The following is a 13,014-nucleotide window of genomic DNA, read 5'->3' on the forward strand; positions in this document are numbered from 1 at the left end:
TCAGGGGGACGCAGAAATCGTGCTTCAGGATCCATTACGTGTCCAAGGCCTTTTGTTCTTCTTCGCATCCGTTATTTTGGCACAAGTTTTTTTGGTTCTCAAAAAGAAACAGTTTGAAAAGGTTCAATTGTACGAAATGAATTTCTAGGTCCCGGGATTTCTTACCATCAAGTTGGTAAAAAGCCTCGATTTATTGGCAATTGCTAGAATTATCTATGATCTATTTTGGAAATCCTTTTTTTGTTTAGACTGCTTTTTGTTTATGAGATGTCTGGAATTCCTTATTTATATCCCATGCAAAAGAAGAGAATCCAAGGCAAAGGCGAGAACAATCAAATTAAAATTTCTTCTTTTTCGGAGGGATTGCAGGTCTTCTTAATCGTCTATTCGGCACAAGAAAAAGCCTTTTTCTTGTGCCGATTCTTCTTGTATCAAAATAAGAATCCTTTTTCTTCCTAATTCGTCAAAGATTACTATTTCTTCTTTATTCGGGTCTGTCTCTTGGACCTCTTTTTCTTTTGCTTAGGTTTAGCCGAGGTAGTGGACAAACAGAGGGGAAGAAAATATGGCGGGGGAAAAATTTCTTGTGATTGTGAGCAAATTGCTTGGCTTGTTTAATTAAGTTCAACTTCAAATTTACAGAAATTTTGCAAAAAAAAAGTAAACTCTTCCATTGAAGGTTTTTTTATTTTTAGGCTAGTTGAATAGTTTTGATTAAGGTTTTATTAGTTTATTACTCGAAACTAAATCAAGGATTTTCAGGATACTTCCTTCGTGGAATAAGATATTGGATCCTCGAGTGATCTCTTTTTCTTGTTGCTTCATAAGAGTGAATCGAATAGATTCAATTCGCGTTATAAGAGTAAAATAAAAATTCCGCGGGTCCTTTCCGCTCTAATCAGATAAAGGGGGGTAAGGACCCGCTAAGCTCCTACTTTTTCATGTTTACAATCTGGTCCCTCCGATTACTATAGAGATGAACCCAATCCAGAATATGAACCATAAAAGAAAACACCTACTAAACCAATCACAGCAATACCAGCTACAGTACCTATCAGCCAAAGAGGAATTCTTCCAGTAGTATCGGCCATTTCCCCTACTTTCCTCCACATTTTATCAATTGGTCATGCTAGAGACAAAAACAGTCATGGGTAGTTATAAGGATGGTATCCTTCCAAATGGGATAAGAGAATTCTTATTAGTCTCTTTCTTTCTCTCAATTGAAGAAGTAATTGGAAAATAAAACAGCAAGTACAAAAATGAGTAATAAACCCCAGTATAGACTGGTACGATTCAATTCAACATTTTGTTCATTCGGGTTTGATTGTGTCATAGTTCTATAGTTGGAATTTGTTTTATCGTTGGATGAACTGCATTGCTGATATTGATCCCAAGAAAAAAACAGTAGGTACAGCTAGTCCGTGAATAGCCAGCCATCGCACTGTAAAAATAGGATAGGTTCGATCTATGGTCATTGAGGGCCTCCTAAAAGGATCTACTAAATTCATCGAGTTGTTCTAAAGAATCAAAACGGTCGGTTATTAACGGAATTCCTTGTCGGCTTTCCGTGAAATACTCGTTTGGCCTAGGACTTCCAAACACGTCATAAGCTAAACCCGTACTGACAAATAACCAACCCGCAATGAATAGGGAAGGTATAGTAATGCTATGAATAACCCAGTATCGAATACTGGTAATAATATCAGCAAAAGAACGTTCTCCCGTGCTTCCAGACATGCTGAACTCCCAAAATTTTTGTACATTCAAAAAAGGAATTGATTCCGTAAAAGATGGGATCGACCAGTAAATAGAAAATTACTGATATTTCATCCTTGTGAGATTGTCAATTTTGTACCAAAGGTGTATTTTGAGTATACCGAATTAGTATAGCTATCCTTCCTATGGCACAGCAATCTGGTTTTGCCTGGTTCCGAAACATAATTACTTTTTTATTTTTTTTTTGTCTATAGGTAAGCTATATGTTATTCAAGGCATCAATAGAAAACCCCATTTTTGTAGGTTCTACTTACTTTTCATTGGCTTCGGAATAATAGAGTAATTCGGAATAGCAGCCAAAATCTTGGGAAAATCTAAGTTAATGATCAATAGGTTTGGATAAATAATTTAGGAAGGATATTCTCATACTGACACAATACAAGGACAAGTATATGTGAAATCTATCCTTTCATAATTCGTAATTCATCCTTGTATTGTTTGTTGGATTAGGTCTAACTTTCTTGACCAAACTGCGAGCGCGGAACTTTACGAGATGAAATAGGGAAAGACAGAAGATAGAATAGAACTTAAAAGGATAATTGAAGTGACTCGTCTTCGAATCTACTTTGGTTGGAGTTCGAAAAAGGAATAAAAATAAAGTAAATTCAAGGAAGAGCTTTCTTTTTTTTTTTTTTTTAACAGCCCCTTGGCAGGTCGTGGAATGCTTTTGTTCTCCTCTTATTCCATATGGAATACAATCAGTTAAAATAAGAAGGAATAGGGGAATATTCGATCGTTCACTCCAAAAAGAGGGTCCTATTGAAAAAGAAATTATCCAAAATAGAAAGAAGTTTTTTTTTTCAAATTCAATTGTTTATTTATCTCTTATTCAAAAATTTCCCTGAAAATTGAATTTCTTTTTTTCATTCAATGGGGTTAGATGATCTAGTTCTTAATATTATTACTTTACTCAATTGACAAATTCCACAACAAATCTCTTGATTCGGAATTAGGGACTCATGTATCATCTGATGAATCCACTTTCTTTTACACTTCTGTATCTTACTCTATCTTGTTTTTTAGTATTATCTAAAATAACTGATGAATTATGAATTTTCCATAACTTAGGTAAATGCTTTACCAACATATGTAGTGTAGTAAAAAAAAATAAATGGAATTTAACTCTTTCATGCTTACTTTAACTAGTTATTTTGGTTTTCTACTGGCTGCTTTAACTATAACCCCAGCTCTATTTATTGGCTTGAACAAGATACGCCTTATTTGAATTGACTGAATAATTATAATTCAGAAAAGAAAAATCTTTCTTTGGGATTCCTGGCATTCTACGACTCTTTTCCAGACTAATTAGGAATTCTTTTCTTGGTCATTGAGATTCGTGGATAATTTAGAGTACTATTTAGGGATAGATCGTACCTCTTTTTTTATCCCCTCGAACAAATCGAAATGATTGAAGTTTTTCTATTTGGAATCGTCTTAGGCCTAATTCCTATTACTTTAGCGGGATTATTCGTGACTGCGTATTTGCAATACAGGCGTGGGGATCAGTTGGATCTTTGATTGAGTCATTTTTTTTTTTTGATTGACCTCCTCCAGACCAGAGAGGAGGTCAAATTGAAATTGGAGTTACAATTCAATTTTGTTAAGTTATTTTACTCTGCTTCGACATAAAATAGATGGAATCACGCTCTGTAGGATTTGAACCTACGACATCGGGTTTTGGAGACCCGCGTTCTACCGAACTGAACTAAGAGCGCTTTCATTCATTCAAAAAGAAAATCTTTTTCTATTCCTAATGTATCTCACGTACGTATAGTCTCCACAAATTCAAGTTATACCCACTTTACTTTAATTGATCTCGTCGCTACTGCCTATAAAGAAGAAAGAAGTAATAGGTAGGGATGACAGGATTTGAACCTGTGACATTTTGTACCCAAAACAAACGCGCTACCAAGCTGCGCTACATCCCTTTTCCAAATTAAATTGTTGTACAATGCCATTGTACACAATTCCTGTCTTCTTTTCCACATCATAATTTTCTTCTTCTTTCTTTCTCTATCTATATATAGAACCCTCGTGTCATTTCTTCTTTTTGGTCTCATATAATTAAGGAATTATATACATATAAAATCCAATATAATTTCGCCTATAAAAGAAGGATTACTTTTCCTTGGTAATATATAGGAAGAAGGGGTCATCTTTTTCTTTTTTAGGGATAGGAAAATTTCGTCGATATGGTTCATTTTATATATAGCATAACAATCTTGGGCAAGAGTTTATGATCATATATGTATTCCAACAAGGAAGGAGGATTTTCAATGCGGGATATAAAAACATATCTCTCTGTAGCACCCGTGCTAAGTACTCTATGGTTTGGTGCTTTAGCAGGTTTATTGATAGAAATTAATCGTTTATTCCCAGATGCTTTGTCATTCCCTTTTTTTTAATTCTAGTTATTGCTATGGGAGGGATAGATTTCTTCGTGATATGACAAAATTTGATCCTTTTCAATCTTTTTTTAGTATCGGAAGGAAAAAGAAAGAAAAGATGGATTGGGTTGAACCTCAGAGTCATTAAAAATTTGGTAAACCCCATTTTTGAAAATAGAAATTCAATTTAAAGGGGTACCCAAGCTAAATAAGGCCTCAGAAATCAGAGCATAGAAAAGGCGGGGCTGGCTAATTAAATGAAAGGATTTCGAACCAAAATCTTTGCTAATTCGACAAGGATTGTATTCTTTAATTATTTCTCTATTTTTTATTACTTAATTAAAGAATAAAAAAAAATTATTCTAATGAATTTTATTCTTCTTCTTCGGATTCAAAATAGAAGAATAAAAGAATAAGTAGAAGAATTAAGTTAAGTCAATCCAAAAAGAAAAGGAGGTTCATGGCCAAGGGAAAAGATGTTAGAATCAGAGTTATTTTGGAATGCATCAGTTGTGTTCGAAAAGGTGCCAATGAGGAATCGACGGGGATTTCTAGATATAGTACTCAAAAGAATCGCCACAATACACCCGGACAATTAGAATTCAAAAAATTTTGTCGTTATTGTCGCAAGCATACGACTCATCACGAAATAAAGAAATAGGAACATCGTGTGTTTGATCTTTCCAAACAACAGAAAGAGTAAGAACTTCATATTTAATATATAAAGAAAACATAGTATAGAATACAAAATACAAATCAACTCATCTGATTTCCGGTAGATATTATTTCATATGTATAGAGGGTATTCATATACTATAATATGAATCAAATAAGATATGGATCAAAGAAAAACTACTTCTTCTGGATCCTAAATTAATAAAATAAAGAAGTGAATTTTCAAATTTTCAAATTTTAAATAAGGAATAAATCATGTATACATCTAAACAACCTTTTCTTAAATCTAAGCAACCCTTTAGTAAATCCAAGCAAACTTTTAATAAATCCAAGCAACCCTTTCGTAAATCCAAGCAAACTTTTCGTAAATTCAAGCAACCTTTTCGTAAATCTAAACAACCTTTTCGTAGGCGTCCCCGGATTGGCCCGGGAGATCGAATTGATTATAGAAACATGAGTTTAATTAATAGATTTATTAGTGAACAAGGAAAAATATTATCGAGACGAATAAATAGATTAACCTTGAAACAACAACGATTAATTACTCTTGCTATAAAACAGGCTCGTATTTTATCTTTCTTACCGTTTCGTAACTATGAGAACGAAAAGCAATTTCAAGCCCCAGTCAATTTCAATAATTACAGGTTCTAGACCCAGAAAAAATAGACATATTCCTCAATTAACGCAAAAGTACAATTCCAATCGAAACTTAAGAAACAACAACCAAAATTTAAGAAACAACAACCGGAACTTAAGTTCCGATTGTTGATGTTTTATTCGAATTCGAAAGGGCCAGACCTATATATATTATAAAGAAAGTAATCCAGCTCGTTGATTCCTACCACTTAATCTTAATTTATTGTATCTTCCCGGAGTTCCCTCTCCGGGAATTCATCTTTTATTATTCCAGTATATTACTTTATTTATACCTTTAATTGATGATCTTTATTTTATTGGAAATCGTGTAAAGATTATTTGGATTTGATACAGCTACTTGTGCAAGCATTTTACGATTAAGAATCAATTTCTTCTTGTACAGGTTGTGTATTAATTTACTATAACTATCGAATACTTTATATACCCGCGTTGCTGCGTTTATCCGAGTGATCCACAAACGACGAAAATCCCTCTTTTGCCTACCTCTATCTCGATGAGAGGAAACAAAAGCTCTTTTTACCTGTTGGGTAATCATTCGATTAAGTCTTAAATGAGCCCCTCTAAAGTTTGAGGCAAATGAACGCATTTTTGTTCGTCGTCTCCGGGCTATATATCCTCGCGGAACTCTGGTCATTGAATCAAATTAACCTTAATGAATAACTAATGATTTCTCTTCTTTTAGCCACCCTTTTTCTCATTAATAACAAAACTAATTATTCCGATATATAAAATATTAATTCCAATGGCTTTTGCTATAGTAACCTTCCCAACCACGATTTTTTATTCCACTCCGTTCAGTTATTTCTATACGAAATAACAAATTCATTCTAATAATACTAAAAAAAATAGTGGGTTCCATCGTTTCTATGGTTCCCTTTTAAACGGTGAGGCCCTCTCTATACACCGGAGCCCTTTCTTTCATCAAAAGGTATTGCGAACTTGTATAGTCCACATTCTTTGGCTCTACCTATCCATTATAGAGTAAATAGCTCTTTTCACAATAAGAGTTATCCATACAGTGACGGTATTTAATTATGAAAGTTGGCTAAGTAGCTGACCCTGTTAGTCCGTTCTTTTAAGATAAAGGAGCATAAGCCTTTTTCTTTTTATTACTATTTCCTCCGCTTAATGGATAACCATTTGCTACCAATGGGAGAATTGCTTCTTATTTCCAATTTAGATAATTGGATTTGCACCAAAGGAAACCATAAATTCCATATACCATAGAAATCTAGGATAGAGAAGCTATATCCTATTCATTGGTACTAATCATGGATACTTCAATTTTTTTTATATTTGTTTGAAGTCATGATCTGAACGAGTCGCACATACACCCTAGCACATGTTCCTCGACGCTGAGGGCATCCTTTAAGCGCGGCCGTTTTTCGAGCATTTCGTATTGGCTGTCTTGCGTTTCTAATAAGTTGTTTAACCGTCGGCATGTTGTATGTATATAGAAAAAAATGGATTGGTTTAGATCCATCTTAACCTGATGATTGCTCATCATGAAGTCTTTCTATTTTCTATTAAATCGAGGAAAACACGAATTTAGCTGTGAAATAACTTTACAAGAAATCCGGACACTACCAATCCTTAAACATTTCTGGAAACCACACTGGATCAGTATCGCAGTGCTTGTCAATCATTTCATCCCCTACAATATCGACAAGTCCATAAGCTTTGGCTTCGTCTGCTGACATAAAAACATCCCTTTCCATGTCTTCGGATACAACCCAAAAAGGCTTGCCTGTTCTTACTGCATAAACCCTTGTGATCATTTCGCGAACTTTGTGTAACTCTTCTACTTCTAGTAAAAATTCTGGTGTCCTTGCCCGATAATAAGCACTAGCAGGTTGGTGAAGCATAATCCTCGCGTGAGGGAATGCTATACGCTTGGTGGGTTCTCCTCCAAGCAGAATGAAGGACGCCATGGAGGCGGCTATTCCGAGGCATATTGTATATATATCTGGTGTCACCGTTTGCATCGTATCAAAAATAGCCATTCCTGAGATTAGCCACCCGCCTGGGGAGTTTATAAACAAAAAAATATCACTAATTCCATCTTCTATACTCAGATATACCATGAGACCTGTAATATGATTCGTGATCTCGCAACGAATCTCTTGACCTAAAAAAAGTGTCCTTTCTCGATACATAACATTGTATAAGTCAACCCAAGTCGCTTCTTCATCTCCAGGAATCCGGTAAGGTACTTTTGGAACACCAATGGGCATATTAGATTAATATTATTAAATTTAAGTAAGAAAACCACACTTTAATATGGAAACGTAAGAATGGAACAGAAAGAAAGAATCCGCAGTTTATTGTCTTAATTTTTATTCTTATTCTATATGAATATTATAGATTCTATTAATACGTAGATTGAAAGGTTATACATATAAGGAATGTAAGACAGATTGAATAAAGAAAAGGGAATGGGTGATTTGAATGCTAAACAAAGAGGGGTAGCGATCTATTCTTCGTTTTTTCCAAATTGGCCAAGTTACCCATTGCATATTGGCACTTATCGAGTATAGAATAGATCTGCTTCTCTTTCTTCTTATGAACAGAATTGGCTTCTTATTTTTAATGGAATGAAATAAATATTCGCGCTTTCTGACACAGAATCCCCTAGAAGGGTTAGGTACATAGGATATGGATAGTCTTTTTCAATGCGATAAAATAAAGCGACATCGTGTCTATTTTTCTTTGCTAAAGGGGTATTTCCATGGGTTTGCCTTGGTATCGTGTTCATACTGTCGTATTGAATGATCCGGGTCGATTGCTTGCGGTGCATATAATGCACACAGCTCTAGTTTCTGGTTGGGCTGGCTCAATGGCTTTATACGAATTAGCAGTTTTTGATCCCTCTGATCCTGTTCTGGATCCAATGTGGAGACAAGGTATGTTCGTAATTCCCTTCATGACTCGTTTAGGAATAACGGATTCGTGGGGTGGTTGGAGTATTTCAGGAGGAACTGTAACAAATCCGGGTATTTGGAGTTATGAAGGTGTGGCAGGTACGCATATTGTGTTTTCTGGCTTGTGTTTCTTGGCAGCGATCTGGCATTGGGTATATTGGGACCTAGAAATATTCTCTGATGAGCGGACGGGAAAACCCTCTTTGGATTTGCCCAAGATCTTTGGAATTCATTTATTTCTTGCAGGGGTGGCTTGCTTTGGCTTTGGGGCATTTCATGTAACGGGTTTGTATGGTCCTGGGATATGGGTATCCGATCCTTATGGACTAACTGGAAAAGTACAAGCTGTAAATCCAGCGTGGGGTGCAGAAGGTTTTGATCCTTTTGTTCCGGGGGGAATAGCTTCTCATCATATTGCTGCGGGTACATTGGGTATATTAGCGGGCTTATTCCATCTTAGTGTCCGTCCGCCTCAACGTCTATATAAAGGATTACGTATGGGCAATATTGAAACTGTACTTTCCAGTAGTATCGCTGCTGTTTTTTTTGCAGCTTTCGTAGTTGCTGGAACTATGTGGTATGGGTCAGCAACGACCCCAATCGAATTATTTGGGCCTACTCGTTATCAGTGGGATCAGGGATACTTTCAGCAAGAAATATATCGAAGAGTTAGCAATGGTTTAGCCGAAAATCTTAGTTTATCAGAAGCTTGGTCTAAAATTCCCGAAAAATTAGCCTTTTATGATTATATTGGTAATAATCCGGCAAAAGGGGGATTATTCAGAGCAGGCTCAATGGACAATGGGGATGGAATAGCTGTTGGATGGTTAGGACATCCCGTCTTTAGAGATAAAGAAGGACGTGAGCTTTTTGTACGCCGTATGCCTACTTTTTTTGAAACATTTCCGGTTGTTTTGGTAGATGAGGAGGGAATTGTTAGAGCAGACGTTCCTTTTAGAAGAGCAGAATCCAAATATAGTGTTGAACAAGTAGGTGTAACGGTGGAGTTCTATGGTGGCGAACTTAATGGAGTAAGTTATTCTGATCCTGCTACTGTAAAAAAATATGCGAGGCGTTCTCAATTAGGGGAAATTTTTGAATTAGACCGGGCTACTTTGAAATCTGATGGTGTTTTTCGCAGCAGTCCAAGGGGTTGGTTCACTTTTGGTCATGCTACCTTTGCTTTGCTCTTCTTTTTCGGACACATTTGGCATGGCGCTAGAACATTGTTCCGAGATGTTTTTGCTGGTATTGATCCAGATTTGGATGCTCAAGTGGAATTTGGAACATTCCAAAAAGTGGGAGATCCAACTACAAGGAAACAGGCAGTTTGATACACATTGTTATAGTATCTTTCACCTCTCTTTTTTGATTTGACATGGGAAACATCTCCCATCCTTTCTTTGACTCTTTTTCTTTCTTTATATGGGAAATTATCCCAAATGACAAATGAATAGGTGTGGAAGTTATAATTGTAAATAAACCAGGATCGAATCTATGGAAGCATTGGTTTATACGTTCCTTTTAGTTTCGACTTTAGGGATAATTTTTTTCGCTATCTTCTTCCGAGAACCACCTAAGGTTCCACCAACTCCAACTAAAAGAATAAAATAATTTCATTTAAGTAAGAAGTCCCCCTATCTGGGAGACTTCTTACTTAAATTAGTCTCCGTGTTCTTCGAATGGATCTCTTAATTGTTGAGAGGGTTGCCCAAACGCGGTATATAAGGCATACCCAGTAAAGCTTACAAGTAAACCAGATATGGAGATGGCGACTAAAGTTGCTGTTTCCATTTTTATAGAATTTCAAGATTACAATGGATCTACGAAAAGATCGTGTATTTACAACTACAACGGAATAGTATACAAAGTCAACACCAATGATTAAATAGAATTTATGGCTACACAAACCGTTGAAGATAGTTCTAAACCTAGGCCAAAACGAACTGGTGCAGGTAGTTTACTGAAACCCTTGAATTCGGAATATGGGAAAGTCGCCCCGGGTTGGGGGACTACTCCTTTTATGGGGATCGCAATGGCTTTATTCGCTATATTCCTATCTATCATTTTAGAAATTTATAATTCTTCCGTTTTACTGGACGGAATTTTAACCAATTAGGTTTCTACTAACTAAAACTAGGAAGTCAGAGTTTTTCCATCCAAAAAAGCCTTTCTAGTTTAAGATCTACATTTCTAGATATTATGGTAGTTCGACCGCGGAATTTTTTTGTTTCGGTATCTCTGGAATATGAGTGTGTGACTTGTTAGAATTGATCCTATTGATAATACATAGAAAGGGCCTGTTATCTCTATCAAGATGATTCTAATTCGTCAGATATTATTTATTCTAGTATCTGGAACACGAAATAGATAGAGTGGATCAAAAAAAAATGGAACTATGATTCATACTCACTATTAAGACCTCGCAACCAGACTGAAAAATTCAAGTAGTTCTTAAATAAAAATAAAAAAGAAATTTTCTTCCTTCCAATTTTGTTTGCCCAAAAGACAACTTTTTTTCTCTCGATTTTGTCGAGTCATTACACTGATTCAATAAATGATTATCAAGCGGTTCTTATTCGAAGAACCCTTGCCTTTTGTTTAGCTTGAGACTAAATCATCGTGGCTCTAGTATGAATCTAAGGTTTTAATTGAACTGATTCATAGGATCTCAACAAGATAATTTCTATATTACGCATAAAAAAACAAATCCTTTATAGGGAAGAGAAAAGTCAAGAAGCCTCTAATGACCAACATAAGGGAAAGGAAGAAAGAAAGACGCGCCAACTTGAGATTTTTTGGCATTATCATCACAAAGAAGATATTCCGGATTTTTCTTATTTGATATCTTCAAGGCAAATCGACCCAATTCAGTGGCTGATGAAGTTTTGAACCTTTTTTCTAATATTCGTTGAAAATTTTTGTGTTTCTGCTTGAGCCGTACGAGATGAAATTTTCATATACGGCTCTTAGAGGGGGACTCGGGTTAGTTACCTATCTCAATAAAGTATATGATTGGTTTGAGGAACGTCTTGAGATTCAGGCAATTGCAGATGATATAACTAGTAAATATGTTCCTCCCCATGTCAACATATTTTATTGTTTAGGGGGAATTACACTTACTTGTTTTCTAGTACAAGTCGCTACCGGTTTTGCTATGACTTTTTACTACCGACCAACCGTTACAGAGGCTTTTTCCTCGGTTCAATACATAATGACCGAGGCCAACTTTGGTTGGTTAATCCGATCAGTTCATCGATGGTCAGCAAGTATGATGGTTTTAATGATGATCCTGCATGTATTTCGTGTGTATCTCACAGGGGGATTTAAAAAACCCCGCGAATTAACTTGGGTCACAGGTGTGGTTTTGGCTGTTTTGACTGCATCATTTGGTGTAACTGGTTATTCTTTGCCTTGGGATCAAATTGGCTATTGGGCAGTCAAAATTGTGACAGGTGTACCTGACGCCATTCCGGTAATAGGATCGCCTTTAGTGGAGTTATTACGCGGAAGTGCTAGTGTGGGCCAATCCACTTTGACTCGTTTTTATAGTTTACATACCTTTGTACTGCCTCTGCTTACTGCCGTATTTATGTTAATGCACTTTCCAATGATACGTAAGCAAGGTATTTCGGGTCCTTTATAGGGAAGGCATATCATAGAGAATTATAATTATCATATATCATATCGGGTAGGTTTTGGTATTTCATTGCTACAAGCATGGGTTATTGTAAAATAACACATGTCATTTGGATACTTCTCTTCAACTCCAAAGTATTTTTATACAATACAAATAGTTGAAGTTAATTTTACGAAAGAAAAAAGGCGGATTATGGGAGTGTGTGACTTGAATTATTGATTTGGCCATGCAGATAAAGAATTGGATCTGCCACATTAGAATTCACAACCAAAGGTGTCTCCGCATCCAATCAACATGTAAGTCCCCTACCTAGGAAGGATAGGCTGGTTCACTTGAGGAGAATATCTTCTATGATCATACCGCAACCATGTCATCCATGAACAGGCTCCGTAAGATCCCATAGAGTAGAAATGGAATAAGTCATGTGACATGATCCAGTTCTCTATTTATTACACTTACCTTTTTATTATAGTATGGAAATGCATTCATTTTCTTTGCATCGATTGTGATCCGCAATACTATCGGAGTAAAAGAAGGGATCTAAGGAAGAATGTAGGCTAAACTTTTTGATTTTTTATTAGTAACAAGTAAATATTTTGTTTGGAGGTAAGAAACTTGCGATATTGAGGGGATAAATACCAACTAATCAAGAGACATGAGACAATCCACAAAGCAATTGATCATGATCAAATTTGTAAGCCCACTTGGATATTGAGCATTTACCCATAAGAATAGGATTATTTTCAATGAGTAGTTGTAGGTGCAACTTCGGAAAAGAGAATCTGATAAAGCTTTTCTTGCCTAGAGTCATTGAGTCATTATAAACCTTAATTCTATTAAGGATCTTCCGCTGGTCTTATTTCTTTCACTCTTGCTCGAGCCGGATGATGATAAATTCTCATGTCCGGTTCCTTTGGGGGATGGATCCTAAAGAGTTCACCTATCCCAATAACAAAGA

At 35.9% G+C, this 13,014-nt stretch overlaps 2 non-coding genes across 2 annotated transcripts; both read right to left on the bottom strand.

Annotated features, from left to right (window-relative positions):
* Positions 1–3,417: 3,417 nt before the first annotated feature.
* TRNAW-CCA (transfer RNA tryptophan (anticodon CCA)) lies at positions 3,418–3,491 on the bottom strand. The gene has a single exon. It is a non-coding gene; the product is annotated as a tRNA-Trp (tRNA).
* Positions 3,492–3,630: 139 nt separating this feature from the next.
* Positions 3,631–3,704, bottom strand: TRNAP-UGG (transfer RNA proline (anticodon UGG)). Its single transcript has one exon. It is a non-coding gene; the product is annotated as a tRNA-Pro (tRNA).
* Between the last annotated feature and the right edge of the window lie 9,310 nt (positions 3,705–13,014).

Source organism: Triticum urartu, unplaced genomic scaffold (assembly GCF_056163025.1).
Source record: "Triticum urartu cultivar PI428250 unplaced genomic scaffold, HENAU_Tu73 scaffold2, whole genome shotgun sequence".
Taxonomy (NCBI): Eukaryota; Viridiplantae; Streptophyta; class Magnoliopsida; order Poales; family Poaceae; genus Triticum; species Triticum urartu.